The sequence below is a fragment of the Nipponia nippon genome, unplaced genomic scaffold (genome assembly GCF_047370975.1).
Source record: "Nipponia nippon isolate SJK-2023a ecotype South Korea unplaced genomic scaffold, ASM4737097v1 scaffold_22, whole genome shotgun sequence".
Lineage (NCBI taxonomy): Eukaryota > Metazoa > Chordata > Aves > Pelecaniformes > Threskiornithidae > Nipponia > Nipponia nippon.
In genome coordinates this window covers 960230-975665 of record NW_028262339.1, presented here as the reverse complement: position 1 = coordinate 975665, position 15436 = coordinate 960230, and the positions used below count along the sequence as shown (strand labels likewise).

Here is a 15436-nt window from a genome sequence, read left to right as displayed (position 1 = left end):
TAAGACAGCAACCCAGACAAATTTTCTGGGATAAAAGCCAGTCTCGGAATTTTTTCTTCTTTGTTGCAATTGAAGAAGGAGCAGGAAGGGTGCTAAAATATTTGATGGAACCAGTGTCAGTCTGGGTTTTATTTTAGTAGCTGGAAGCTCTATGCTAGGGGATATATACTTTAACATTTTGTTTTCACATTCCCAAATATTTAACATTTTAATCTATTTATAGCTGCTACTTCAGTTCCTGACATCATGGAAGTAAAAGAAAACATGACTCTTGGAACAACCTTAGTGACTAACCTGAAAGGAGGCTTTCTGGTAAGAAAGGACTTTTTGCCAATTTTAAAAGGAGTCTGTATTTTCCTCAGGTACCGTACCAAACACTTCAACCTTTTTCATCTGTTAAAGGCATGTGGACCACTTTATGCTTATAAATGTGGGCATTTGCATTACACAACTGGAGTTTGCTCTAATGTCAGCTCCACTTTTGAAACTGTTGAGGCGATTGCTCCATCTGTGCAAGGTATGCATGCCACAGGAATTCTTGTGTGTGTCTGAAAATACAAAGTGCCAAACAAGACAAATGTGTATCCACAGGCATACCAGAAAGTACGAACTGCTTTCCTTAGCTGTCAGCATTATCAAGTTAAGTAAATGTTTTTATTGTCCGTATATGACCTAAATTTTTGCTACTTTTGGAATTTATCTCAGTATAAATAATCATTAGAGGGCTATGTAACATCTAAACACAATTGCTAAAAATAGTTGCTTATGTTTTTTACTTACGGACAAAAGACTTTTAAAATAATGATGGCACGTTAAGACCTAATACAAACCCAATTTAGTAATATAGATAAAAATCTTAAAGACCTGGTCCTTTGGAAAATCAAAGAGGAGCAGATTGACATTGACAAATACTCCAGTTATGTGATCCTCTAATCCCATTCTTAAGTTTCTGCTTACAAGAAAGTGCCTTGCCGATAAAGGGAACACCAAACCACATAAAATATAATGCAAAAGTTGATGAATGACAGTTTGCATCAAACATGTCAGTTCAGCCCCACTGTAGAAGGATATGTGTTTGTTGTTACTAATCACAAAAGTAACTGGAGCTGTGAGATATATTTGATCCTTGTTAGTATCAATTCTTATGTGGCAATTTGTGTTGCAGAGTGTAAAACCCAGTTGGACATCATCATAGTCCTTGACAGGTCCAACAGCATTTATCCATGGGAGAGTGTCACAGCCTTCCTAAACAGCCTCCTGAAAAACATGGATATAGGTCCTCAGCAAACATAGGTAACGTGCTAGATATTTTATTGTTGTTTAATTTGTGAGGAAAAAAAGGATTTACAGGAAATGGGATGAGAGTATCATCTATGAAGAACTTATGGCAATGGGGTACTAAAGCAAAATAGCTGAAACCACAACTAAGTCAGTGTCTGCTGCCAAGTAGCTATGTCAGGGAGGCTCTCCCTCCCCCACTGCTCAGGCATTCTGGAGAAACTGACTTTCTAACCTAGAGACAAAAGTTAAGTGCATTAAGTGAGGCTGTTTGAACATTGTCCTATGCCACTTTCCTTCCTTTCCACAACCACTTCTTGTTGTCTTTTGTACTTCATAGCACAAAGGTCATTTCTGCTCCTCTGAGGCGCACATAAATGGTTCAGACAGCCTTTGATTATAAGCTTTTTGGAGCACTGTTCAAAATTTTGTACCACGGAGCACTGAACATACAGCTCTTAAACATTTGAAATCATAATTAACGAGTGGCTGTTAAGCTGCATGTTATTAATGGTAGACACTGCATTTATATGAAAAATGGAAAGGGCCAAATTCCCAGCTGCTATAAATCAGCGCAGTTCCACCAGAATTAATGCAGCTACAGCGAATTACCCCAGCTGAGGATCTGGCACATAGAATCATAGAATCGTTAAGGTTGGAAAGGACCTCTGAGATCATTGAGTCCAACCTGTTAACCTAACTGCCAGGTCCACCTCTAAACCATGTCCCTAAGCACTACATCCACACGTTTTTTGAATACTTCCAGGGACTGTGATTGTACCACTTCCCTGGGCAGTCTGTTCCAATGCCTAACCATGTTTCACAGTCTGTTGAACAGAGTATGTAAATAGCAATTTGAGCAGAAATCAGGGAAGGGGGAAACACAGATGTTGGGATATGTTTTAACACAGACAGCTTTATTAACAGCAACAGAAGAAACAGGGTCTTCCTTTCACTTCTCCCTTCCTCCCTCCCAAAATCAAGGATTTTCTGGGATCCTGTATGATATTTGACATGCTGCAGGCCAATACTTATGTTTTTTGCTACTTCAGGTTAGCTCCTAACATTCAGCTCATGCCTGAATTGTGTCAGACTGCCTTCACAAAGGAGACTGTGAGTAGGTGTAAAGGATACCTGTCTGCAGAGAGTATCCCTGTCATTTTCCAAGTTAATTGGGGTTTTCTGAGTTACCACCCAACTCCCCTGTTGTCTGTAGTGAACACTGGCTGATAAAATTATTACTTATAAACTGTCAACTTTACAATCGTGTCCTGTTATTTTTAAACACGCTGTTTTTCCAGATATTGTGAGGAAGAAGGAAAAACACTTCATCAAATTTAACGGGGGGGGGGGGGGGGGGGGGAGAAGAAGAGTCTTCCCAGTTCCTTAAGCTGGTGATTAGTCAAACACGTGGCATCTTGGGAAAATACTGAAAGTTGAACTTCCTAGTACAGGGCAATGGCTGCATGGAAATCATCACTGCCTTCTGCCCAAAGGGCTTCATGGGAATAGTAAACAGGGCAATCAACTCTACTGCACCCTCACTCCTCTTCCTCACCCTGCAATTCCTAAATTTTTACATTGCCACACCTCTCATGTTTGTTTTTTGAATCCTGCCTTGTCAGTGTGGGTTGTGCACAAAAGGTCCGCTTGTTTGCCAGCACTCCAGCAGCCAGCCATCTCCACCTACAAAACCCATTCTTTCCACAATTTGGCATAGCTGCCCCGCTTCTCACACATGCACTTATTCATTCAAGAACATCAGCTTCTGGTTGCTAAAGAGCAGAAACATTTGAGAGGGAAATAAGAATGGGAAAAGGGAGAGAAAGACTGAAAAACTGGAAATGGAAGGCAAAAGTTAGATGGAATTTTCTTGGGACTTCTTACCTTTCCCCCCACTCCCCAGAATATATCCCATCCATCTCCTTTCCTCTGAGCAACCTGTTTGAGAACCCTGGCATTGCTAAAGGTAGTAAGAAACGTATACTGTCTCTTCTACCCACACTGTCTCCTTTCTCAGAAACTGTGTTTAAATGACTGTTGAATGGGGAAGAGGAGAAACAACAGAGCAGGCTTGTTTCTCCTATCTCCTCTGGGAGCGCAGAATAGAAAGGAACAGTTTACTTTCTGTCTGTTTAAATTGATTTTTCCATGTTCATCTTCTGTGTATTTTTGAGCATGTTGAAATTGGTAGATTTTCACTGACTTCCGATTGTTTTCTTCTTGTACGGGAAAGGAATAAGGCGATTACAGAATAACTCCTTAGCGGCTTGGGTATGACTTGTTAAAAACCATGTTTTGATTAGAGGCTTGGGAGATTTTTTTATTTTTATTTTTTTTCCACTCTTGCTTACCCCCTCCATGAACAACAGTCATTAGATTTGTGGTAAATCAGAAGAGAAATTCCTCAGTGTTCCATGTTTGGCAAATTTGAAAGGCAGAAGATTCAGATGCAAAAGCCAAAGTTTATGGTATAATTTTTTCAGAAGTACTTCCTTCCCTTCCTCTTTCCATTCTCAAAAAAATCCACAACATGGTACTGATGGTTAAGCTGCATATCCTGAGCTTAGGGATAAAAGAAGTAAAGGGGAAGTGAAGAAAGAGAAGTAGAAATGGAAGAAGGAATTAAATGAGAAAAAATGGTACAAGTAGGACCAAAATATTTCTCCCTGCCTTATTCTACATTTTAATGTAACTGCAAAGCAAGATCATTTTTACGTTTCTCTTTGCCTTTTTAACTTTTGTAGAGATAGTTGTCTTTTTAACATGAGGGTGTGGGTTTTTTAATCTTTTATATATGAGCATGTCGTGGTTTAACCCCAGCTAGCAACTAAGCACCACACAGTCGCTTGCTCACTCCCCCCCACCAATGGGATGGGGGAGAGAATCGGAAGGGTAAAAGGGAGAAAACCCGTGGGTTGAGATAAAGACAGTCTAATAGGTAAAGCAAAAGCTGTGCACACAAGCAAAGCAAAGCAAGGAATTCATTCACTACTTCCCATTGGCAGGCAGGTGTTCAGCCATCCCCAGGAAAGCAGGGCTCCATCACGCGTAACGGCTACTTGGGAAGACAAATGCCATCATGCCAAACATCTCCCCCTTCCTTCTTCTTCTCCCAGCTTATATACTGAGCATGATGTCATATGGTATGGAATAGCCCTTTAGCCAGTTCGGGTCAGCTGTCTTGTGCACCTGGCAGAGCATGGGAAGCTGAAAAGTCCTTGACTAGTGTAAACTCTACTCAGCAAGAACCAAAACATCAGTGTGTTATCAACATTATTCTCATTCTAAATCCAAAACACAGCATTATACCAGCTACTAAGAAGAAAATTAACACTATCCCAGCTGAAACCAGGACAATATCCACCCCTTATTCCATACCATAAACATCATGCCCAGGTCATACACTTTTCCGATACATTCTAATTAATCACCACTGCTTTTCCAGTCTTTTGAGATAGATATAGATATATATAGAGATATAGATTTAGATATACACACACACATAGATATAATTTCCTTAGTCCATAGGCTTTCCCTTTAAAATGTTTGTTGAGTTCATTTAGTCCATCACTTTGGGCTTCATCCATCATAACAGTCTTTCAGGGCAGGAGAGATGGTGTGTGGTGGTGGATTGTTCCATGCTGAAGTCAGTTCTGGTTCCATCACTGCTGCACTTTGCTTGGTTTCCTCAAAGTTCATTCTTCATTAATTTGGGTGATTCTTACTGTATACTGTTGATATGGCACATAGTAACCATAGAAGTGATGACATCCAGTATTATATAGCAACAAACATCATACAATTCAGTTCATTGGCTATTTTCAACCACAATAAAATCCCCTTGAGGTACACATCGGACTTCCCCATCCTCCCACATCACCCACCAAGTGCACCCTGGTCCCTGAGCAAAAGCAATCCCACGAATGGGTTTACCTTTACCTGAGGCGGGAGTAACCCAGACTGTCTTCCCCATCATATTTTTTATGTGCACTACAGGGACTTTATCCCCCTCTATGGTACATAAAAGTTTTGATTGGGCAGGGCCAGATCGACTGGCAGATCCCCTAGTGTTGACTAACCAGGTGGCCTTTCCTAATTGTGTATCCCAGTGTTTGAGTGTCCCACCACCCATTGCTCTCAGTGTAGTCTTTACAGTCCATTGTATCGTTCTATTTTCCCGGAGGCTGGTGCATGATAGGGGATGTGATATACCCACTCAATGCCATGCTCTTTGGCCCATGTGTCTATGAGGCTGTTTTGGAAATGAGTCCCGTTGTCTGACTCAGTTCTTTCTGGGGAGCCATGTCACCATAGGACTTGCTTTTCAAGGCCCAGGATAGTGTTCCGAGCGGTGGCATGGGGCACAGGATATGTTTCCATCCATCCGGTGGTTGCTTCCACCATGGTGAGCACATGGCGCTTGCCTTGGTGGGTTTGTGGGAGTGTGATCTAATCAATCTGCCAGGCCTCCCCATATTTATATTTCAGCCATCGTCCTCCATACCAGAGAGGCTTGAACCGCTTGGCTTGCTTGATTGCAGCACATGTTTCGCATTCATGGATAACCTGTGCCATAGTGTCCATAGTCAAGTCCACCCCTCAATCACGAGCCCATCTATTGGTTGCATCTCTTCCTTGATGGCCTGAGGTGTCATGGGCCCATCAAGCTAGGAATAATTCACCCTTCTGTTGTCAGTCCAGGTCCACCTGAGCCACTTGAATCTTAGCAGCCTGATCCACCTGCTGATTGTTTTGATGTTCTTCAGTGGCTTGACTTTTGGGTACGTGAGCATCTACGTGACGTACTTTTACAACCAGGTTTTCTATCCGGGCAGCAATATCTTGCCACAATGCGGCAGCCCAGGTGGGTTTGCTTCTGCGCTGCCAGTTGCTCTGCTTCCATTGCTGTAACCACCCCCACAGGGCATTTGCCACCATCCATGAGTCAGTACAGAGATAGAGCATTGGCCACTTTTCTCGTTCAGCAATATCTAAAGCCAGCTGGATGGCTTTCACCTCTGCAAACTGACTCGATTCACCTTCTCCTTCAGCAGTTTCTGCAACTTGTCGTACGGGATTCCATACAGCAGCTTTCCACCTCCGATGCTTCCCCACAAGACGACAGGACCCATCAGTGAACAGGGCACATTGCTTCTCATTTTCTGGTAGTTTATTATACAGTGGGGCCTCCTCAGCACGCGTCACCTCCTCCTCTGGCGATATTCCAAAATCTTTGCCTTCTGGCCAGTCCATGATCACTTCCAAGATTCCTGGGCGACTAGGGTTTCCTATTCGAGCCCGTTGTGTGATCAGTGTGACCCACTTACTCCATGTAGCATCAGTGGCATGATGTGTACAGGGGATCCTCCCTTTGAACATCCAGCCCAGCCCTGACAGTCGGGCTGCCAGGAGGAGCTGTGCTTCAGTACCAACCACTTCCGAAGCGGCTCGAACCCCTTCATATGCTGCCAATATCTCTTTTTCAGTTGGAGTATAGCCAGCCTCGGATCCTCTGTATCCCTGACTCCAAAACCCTAGAGGTCAACCTCGAGTCTCCCCCGGTGCTTTCTGCCAGAGGCTCCAGGTAGGGCCATTCTCCCTGGCTGCAGTGTAGAGCACATTTTTTACATCTTGTCCTGCCCGGACTGGCCCAAGGGCTACTGCATGAACTATATCTCCTGTTTAATTTGTTCAAAGGCTTGTCGTTGCTCAGGGCCCCATTTGAAATCGTTCTTCTTCCTGGTCACTTGATAGAGAGGGCTTACAATGAGACTGTAATTTGGAATATGCATTCTCCAAAAACCCACAACGCCCAAGAAAGCTTGTGCTTCCTTTTTGCTGGTTGGTGGAGACATGGCTGTTATTTTGTTGATTACATCCATTGGGATCTGATGACGTCCATCTTGCCATTTTATTCCTAAAAACTGGATCTCCTGTGCAGGTCCTTTGTTTTATGGCAAAGCTGGACTCCAGAAGGATTTGGACTACTTTCTTCCCTTTCTCAAAAACCTCTTCTGCTGTGTTGCCCCATATGATGATGTCATCAATGTATTGCAGGTGTTTCGGAGCCCCACCCTGTTCCAATGCAGTCTGGATCAGTCCATGGCAAATGGTGGGGCTGTGTTTCCACCCCTGGGACAGTCGATTCCAGGTGTACTGGACACCCCTCCAAGTGAAGGCAAACCATGGCCTGCAGTCTGCTGCCAAAGGGATTGAGAAAAACGCATTATCGATGTCAGTGGTGGCATACCACTTGGCTGCCTTTGACTCCAATTCATATTGAAGTTCTAGCATGTTTGGCACTGCAGCGCTCAGTGGTGGCGTGACTTCGTTCAGGCCCCGATAGTCTACTGTTAGTCTCCACTCTCCATTAGACTTTTGCACTGGCCATAGGGGACTGTTAAAAGGTGAGCGAGTCCTGCCGATCACTCCTTGGCTCTCCAGTCGACGAATCAACTTATGGATGGGAATCAGGGAGTCTCTGTTGGTGCGATATTGCCGCCAGTGCACCATTGTGGTAGCAATTGGCACCTGTTGTTCTTCGACCTTCAGCAACCCCACAAGAGAAGGGTCCTTAGAGAGACCAGACAGGGTAGACAGCTGTTTAATTTCCTCCATCTCCAAGGCAGCTATGCCAAAATCCCACCGGTACCCTTTTGGGTCCTTGAAATACCCTCTCCTGAGGTAGTCTATGCCAAGGATGCACGGAGCCTCTGGGCCAGTCACAATGGGGTGCTTCTGCCACTCCTTCCTGGTTAAGGTCACTTCAGCCTCCAATACAGTCAGCTGTTGGGATCCCCCTGTCACTCCAGAAATACAGATGGGTTCTGCCTCTTTATAGCTTGATGGCATGAGGGTACACTGTGCACCGGTGTCTACTAAAGCCTTATACTCCTGTGGGTCTGATGTGCCAGGCCATCGAATCCACACAGTCCAATACACCCGGTTGTCCCTTTCCTCCACATGGCTGGAGGCAGGGCCCCTCTAGTCCTGGTCATAGCATTTGTTACCCACTTCTTGTAAATGCGAGTCAAAAATCCCTTTATTAAGATCAGAAGCAAAATCAGCCCTTCTGCTCACTGGAAACTGGAGCAGCAATTTTCCTGGGAGAACCCCCTTTTGTGATCGGTTTTCCTTGAGACTCATGTACCCGTGCCTCTAGGGTCGAGGTAGATTTTCCATCCCACTTCCTCATGTCCTCTCCGTGGTCACGCAGATAAAACCACAGGGTGGCCCATGGTGTGTATCCACTATATCTTATCTCTTGTGCAGAGGGATGCTTACTCCTAATGGCTGAGATACTGGTCCGTGCAGGTGAGGAATAGGACATATCCTCTTCGAGTTGCTGGACCTTCTGGGACAGTTTCTCCACAGCTGAGACGCAGGCCTGTAGGGAGGAAGAGAGACTTTCCTCATATTGTCGGAGTTGGCCAGCCATTTCATCTACTGTTGGTCCCGCTTCATCTTTCCAGGTCATTATTGCCAATGAGTTTACATGCGATAACAGTGTGCTCCATACAAACTTCCGCCACATGGGTTGTGTGCATTGGACTTCATCTGGATCTTTGGATAACTGCTCATTGTCCAGGTCATTATAAATCACCTCCAGCACAGCTATTTCCCCCAGGGACTGGATACCTCTCTCCATGGTGGTCCACTTGCCCTCGTGACATATATAACATCTTCCTTGAAGGGATACCTTTCCTTCACACCTGACAGGAGTCGCCTCCAGAGGCTGAGGGCTTTTGCCCCTTTTCCAATTGCTTTGTCAATGCCCCCTTCCCTAGAAAGGGATCCCAGCTGCTTGGCTTCCCTACCCTCTAATTCCAGGCTACTGGCCCCATTATCCCAGCATCGGAGCAGCCAGGTGATGATGTGCTCGCCTGGACGACGACCGAAATCTTTTCACATATCTCACAGCTCACTCAGGGACAGGGATCGGGTGGTTACCATCTCATTTGTGGGTCCTGCCTCTTCCTCCTCCTGTTCTCTTGATGGCCCTGGTTCATCATCAGCCCTTACTAAACGAATTGATTTTCTTGTGTATTTTTTCTTGTGTATAGGGTCAACTGATACTGGCACAGGTTGGTTCTCTGGTTCAGCCGCAGTGCCTGTCGCGGGGGCTGGCGCAGCCGCAGTGCCTGTCGTTTTGTCCTTCAGATCCAGAGACCTTCTCTTCCCCTTGCGGGTTCTGAATAGTGTTGAATAGGGCTCGGTAGGCATGGGCCAGGCCCCAGCACGTTTTATTGATCTTTGTCTCTGTGGAGTTGCCAGGGTGACAGCATACTTTTTCCAAATACTTTACTAGTTTTTCAGGATTCTGCACTTGTTCAGGGGTGAAGTTCCAAAACATTGGAGGGGCCCACTGTCCTAGGTACTTGCCCATGCTCTCCCACACACCCTGCCACCCATAACTATCCAGCCTTGGAGGAGATCTCTGGATGATATTCTTAAGCTGCTTATTAACCTTCTTAGACAAAACTGAAACAATATTCCCAAGAAATACCAGTAGATATATCTTAACTACCCAAGGATGTTCAAGATACTGAAAAGTTGTTGCAATGAAGGAGGAAACATCATAGAAGAAAACAACAAAGGTGCCATTCTGTATTTCCTCCATAAAAAACCTCTCAGAGGAAGAGGTGTAATTGCTAATTGTCTCCATGAGGTGGTACCCAAAGTACAGTAATGGCTTCGCTACAGAACCCAAATACCAGATAACACTCAAGGTCAGTGTTTTAATAACAAATCTCCCAGGCAAAACATCACTAATCACTGCAGAGCACAGGGAACTGCAAAACCCAACACCAATCTTTAACACGTACTGCAAAAACAAGAGCATGGTGCAGATCAGGTAGACTAATACCAAGAACAGATGAATCAATATTATGACCAGCAACTGTTAACAGATACAAATTCCTTAATACACTCTGGTTAATCTGTTATTATCTCAAACTCTTCAAGCCCCATGTTGGGTACCAAAAAGGACTGTCATGGTTTAACTCCAGCCAGCAACTAAGCACCACACAGCTGCTCGCTCACTCCCCCCACCCCAGTGGGATGGGGGAGAGAATTGGAAGGGTGAAAGTCAGAAAACTCGTGGGTTGAGATAAGAACAGTTTAATAATTGAAGTAAAATGAATTAGAATAGTAGTAATAATAATATAATACAATAATAATATACAAAGCAAGTGATACACTATACAATTGCTCACCACGCGCCGACCAATGCCCAGCACGTCCCCAAGCAGCGATCACTGCCCCCTGGCCAACTCCCCCCAGTTTATATACTGGGCATGACATCATGTGGTATGGAATAGCCCTTTGGCCAGTCTGGGTCAGCTGTCCTGCCTGTGCCCCCTCCCAGCTTCTTGTGCACCTGGCAGAGCATGGGAAGCTGAAAAGTCCTTGACTAGTGTAAGCACTGCTTAGCAACAACCAAAACATCAGTTTGTTATCAACATTCTTCTCATCCTAAATCCAAAACACAGCACTATACCAGCTATTAGGAAGAAAAATCAACACTATCCCAGCTGAAACCAGGACAGGCACCAAAGCCAGCTCAGGTCAGGTCAGGTCACTGCTGCACTTGCACTGCTTCTTGTAAGGCTTCTCCTCCATTGGTTCAGGTGGGTCCTGCTATGGTAATTCCCATAACATGCAACTCAGATCATGGGTTACAGCAATTTAAAGGTATTTCCATTACAATCTCCACCCCTGGCCCCTTTGGACCAGACCATTGGGCTTAACACTGCAATGGACTCCTCCCCTTGCCCCTGCTCCGGCTTGGACTTATCCACAGACTGCAGTCCCTTAGGGGTTTACCTGCTCCAAGTGGAGCCTTGTCTATGAGCCACAGTCTCTCCAGGGGTATATCTGCTGCGGCATGGATTTATCCACAGCCACAGTCACTTAGAGGTGCACCTGTTCCCGCATGGCCTTCTCCATGGGCCACAATGCCTTCAGAGATATACCTGCTCCAGCATGGCCTTGCCCGCAGCCACAGTCTCTTCAGAAGTAAACTTGCTCCACCACGGCCTTACCCATGGCCACACGCTTTGAGGTGCTCCAGCATGACCTCATGCACAGCCACTGATGCCTCAAGGTGTACCTGCTGCAGCATGGACTTATCCACAGCCACAGATGCTTCGAGGTGTACCTTCTCCAGCGTGGACTTATCCTTGGGCCACTATCCCTTCAAGAGGTATACCTGCTGCGGCACAGACATAACCACGGCCACAGACGCTTCAGACATACCTGCTCTGGCATGGGCTTATCCACGTCCACAGATGCTTCGGGGTGTCCTGCTCCCACATGGACTCATCCACAGGTCACAGTCCCTTCGACTCGAGTTCACGCTGGAGTTCCAGCCTGTCAGTACAGCAGCACAGAAACAGCAGCGATGCCCTGGCCATCTGCCAGCCCAGGTGCATGGCCATTGCAGTTATCAAAATGTTCCCAGGCACAGCACAGTAAGATGATAAGCAGTACAGCAGTTCAGCAAGCAGCAAAAGCAAAAAGCAGCCACTAACGAGCAATAGACTCTAATATACAGTAAGGCAAGCAAGCCCTGTGGCAAGCACAGAAGCCTGCCGATGAATACCTAAACAGCACTAACAGCTATAAATTCGACCTAGCTCATTCCAATTAAATCTGTCGTTATCTTGAATCCTTCGAGGCCCCACATTGGGCGCCAAAAAGGACTGTCGTGGTTTAACCCCAGCCAGCAACTAAGCACCACACAGCCGCTCGCTCACTCCCCCCTGGTGGGACGGGGGAGAGAATCGGAAGAGTAAAAGTGAGAAAACTCATGGGTTGAGATAAAGACAGTTTAATGGGTAAAGCAGAAGCCACGCATGGAAGCAAAGCAAGGAATTCATTCACTACTTCCCATTGGCAGGCAGGTGTTCAGCCATCCTCAGGAAAGCAGGGCTCCATCACGCGTAATGGTTACTTGGGAAGACAAACGCCATCACACCCAATGTCCCCCCCCTTCCTTCTTCTTCCCCCAGCTTTATATACTGAGCATGATGTCATATGGTATGGAATAGCCCTTTGGCCAGTCTGGGTCAGCTGTCCTGGCTGTGCCCCTCCCAGCTTCTTGTGCACCTGGCAGAGCATGGGAAGCTGAAAAGTCCTTGACTAGTGTAAACTCTGCACAGCAAGAACCAAAACGTCAGTGTGTTATCAACATTATTCTCATCCTAAATCCAAACCACAGCACTCTACCAGCTACTAAGAAGAAAACTAACTATCCCAGCTGAAACCAGGACAGAGCAACCTTCTGTGGTAGAAGAATTTCAAAAGAGAAAGCACAGTACTTTGATATGTTCAATTCCAGCTTTAAAGATATGTTAGAATGGCATTCAAAACTTTTCAGATGGGTTTTATTTCTCTATTAATATATGACATAGGTAGTTATAGGTGTTTGACCTCTACCTTATTATATCTCCAAAGAGACTGTATCAGTGGACTAGTAAGTCATGTCATGTTGTATCTTATGATCAGTTTTGTCTCTGGACAAATATAAGTGTATTAAAGAGGTATTGAAAAGATTCAGGATGAAGAAAGACCTTTGCAATAGTTTACAAGTAGTTTCTGTCTGAGTCCATGGGAGCAAACAAAATGTACCAGAATTAATTCATTTTTGCTTTGATTCAGGTATTTTTAGCAAGCTCTCCATATGTTAAAGTGTATTATCCATTAGTGCTTCCCAAGGCATCTCTGCTTTTCTTTTATCTTTAACATGATTTAAGTACAACCAAAAATATTTCTGATTTTCCTCCACATCCCAGTAGTGGAAATCCTAGCATATCATTTCCATATACTAAATGGTTTTCCTTTAATTTTGTTTTTTTTGTTGTTGTTGTTTTTACCAAATAGATTAGTTTAATAATTTATTGGTGAAGTATCGTGGTTTAAGCCTAGCCAGCAACTAAGCACCACACAACTGCTCACTCACTCACCCCCACCCCAGGTGGGATGGGGGAAGAATTGGAAGGGTAAAAGTGAGAAAGAAACTCATGGTTTGAGATAAAAACAGTTTAATAATTAAAAAGAAATAATAATTTTTAAAAAGTGTAAGGAAAAGAGGAAAACAAAATAACAAAGAGAGAGGAAAATAAAACCCAAGAAATACAAGTGATGCAAATTAAAACAATTACTCACCACTAACTGACTGATGCCCAGCCAGTGCCTGAGCAGTGCCCGAGAAGTGCCCCCCCGCCAACCTCCCCCCCCCCCCCAGTTTTATTGCTGAGCATGATGTCATATGGTATGGAATATCCGTTTGGTCAGGTAGGGTCAGCTGTCCCAGCTGTGTCCCCTCCCAACTTTTTGTGCACCTCCAACCTACTCGCTGGTGGGGCAGTCTGAGGAGCAGAAAAAGCCTTGATGCTGTGTAAGCACTGCTCAGCAGTAACTAAAACATCAGTGTGTTATCAACACTATTTTCATCACAAATCCAAAACATAACCCCATTCAAGCTACTATGAAGAAAACTATCCCAGCCCAAACCAGTACATAAAGCAAGAATATGCTTTCCAAGTAAGGGGCTGTGTTCACTAATAGAACAACAATAAATAATTGCCCTCAAAAATGTTTTGTCCCAAAATAGAACAGTTCTTCACTTGCCTGTTCTCTCTTACAACACTTTTTCACAGGAACTGGGGACAATTAAAGAATTATTCCCTTGTGTAATATAAAAGCCATGGAATGCTAGGGAACAAAACATAAACTTAGGAATTATAAAGATGTTCAATAGATTATGGTCAGTAATGATGGGAAAAATATTAGGTTTCCTGGAGCAGAGCAGAATTACATCCTTTTGTGTAGTACTATTGCATTTTCCAGATTTAAATTAAACAAGCAAATCAAAACATACAATGCCTGTAAGTATCATTATTAGGGGCTTTCTGAAGTTATGCAGTTTAAACAGGTTTATTGTCCCATAAAGGCACACTTGCATCTCATATATGTGTCATTTATAGCTTTGCATTAGATTAAAACACTGCAAAACCTCAAACCTTCATTGCTATCTAATAGAATATAATTCTAATTTTACAAGGTGGAGTTGATTCTATTATCCTGCAGGAGACTGGAACATGCAGCCTAGTCGTATTTTGTCAGTTCTGGGAAGCTTTTTGTTACCCTTTTTTGAGGAATGCCTCATCTTTGATGCCATGAAATAGGTAGAACATGATGATCAGTGTTTTCAAAGCTAGTGCTAAGGAAGGGTCCCACAGAACAATTGTATCCCGTAAGATAAACACGTGCCCCCCCTTCCTTCCTCATTTACAAACTATGCAGCACAGTGCAGTTTTCCAGATTTGGATGTTCTTCCCATTGACTTCCTGAGAAGGAAATGCTCAGAATCTTTACTTGCTATGATCATGGACAGCGTTTCCTTTCAAAGAGGAAATGATACAACTCAATGTCTCAGCCTGTAATCCTTTTTTAGGAAAAAGACAACACCAACATGGGTCTCTAGAATCATGAAAGACTGGCAGATACTTTTCATCCTGTTCCTGGCAGCAGTCAATAGTCGATTTAATCCTTGGTAGCAATAAAATCCTCAAAACTGCAGATAAGGAGCCCATGAATCCACAGTGGCGGGCTCCCTGGCATACAACAGTCTCTGGCTATGCTTGTGCATGGTCATGGAATAACTGATGCACTCCTCCTGCTCCAAAAAACCAAGCACGATGAAGACCTCCCATTTATCAACGGTTAATGGCAGTCTTTTCAAATGACCAGCAGCATCCTGTTCAGATTATGTTGTATGTCACTTTAGATGCATGCCACAAAATAGCTGCCTTGAAGGGAACAGGTTAAAAATTTAATCTTCATCTTGGGATTTAGCTGGTGCCACATGACTGCTGTGAGCTGTCATACAGTGTGTGCCCCAGCCTGTTGTGTAAACACTGTGCAGGATTAATAGGCTGCTGCCCACAAGAACGTGCAGCCTCCGGACGTTCTCAGCTGCAGGTGGAGGAGGGCATGCCTCCAAGAGAGAATTAAAATATCTTTAAAGGGAGCAACTTGTTGTAACTTTGAACTTACACCAGTTCTTCCAGTTGTGATTGTATTTTCAAAAGGATACAGCAATTAAGTAGGATAGATTTTGCTACCACATACCATTATAATTATAGTCCCA

At 44.3% G+C, this 15436-nt stretch overlaps 1 pseudogene; it reads left to right on the top strand.

Annotated features, from left to right (window-relative positions):
* The window catches only part of LOC104022056 (integrin alpha-1-like), a 59548-nt pseudogene that overhangs the window by 5449 nt on the left and 38663 nt on the right, over nt 1-15436 (top strand).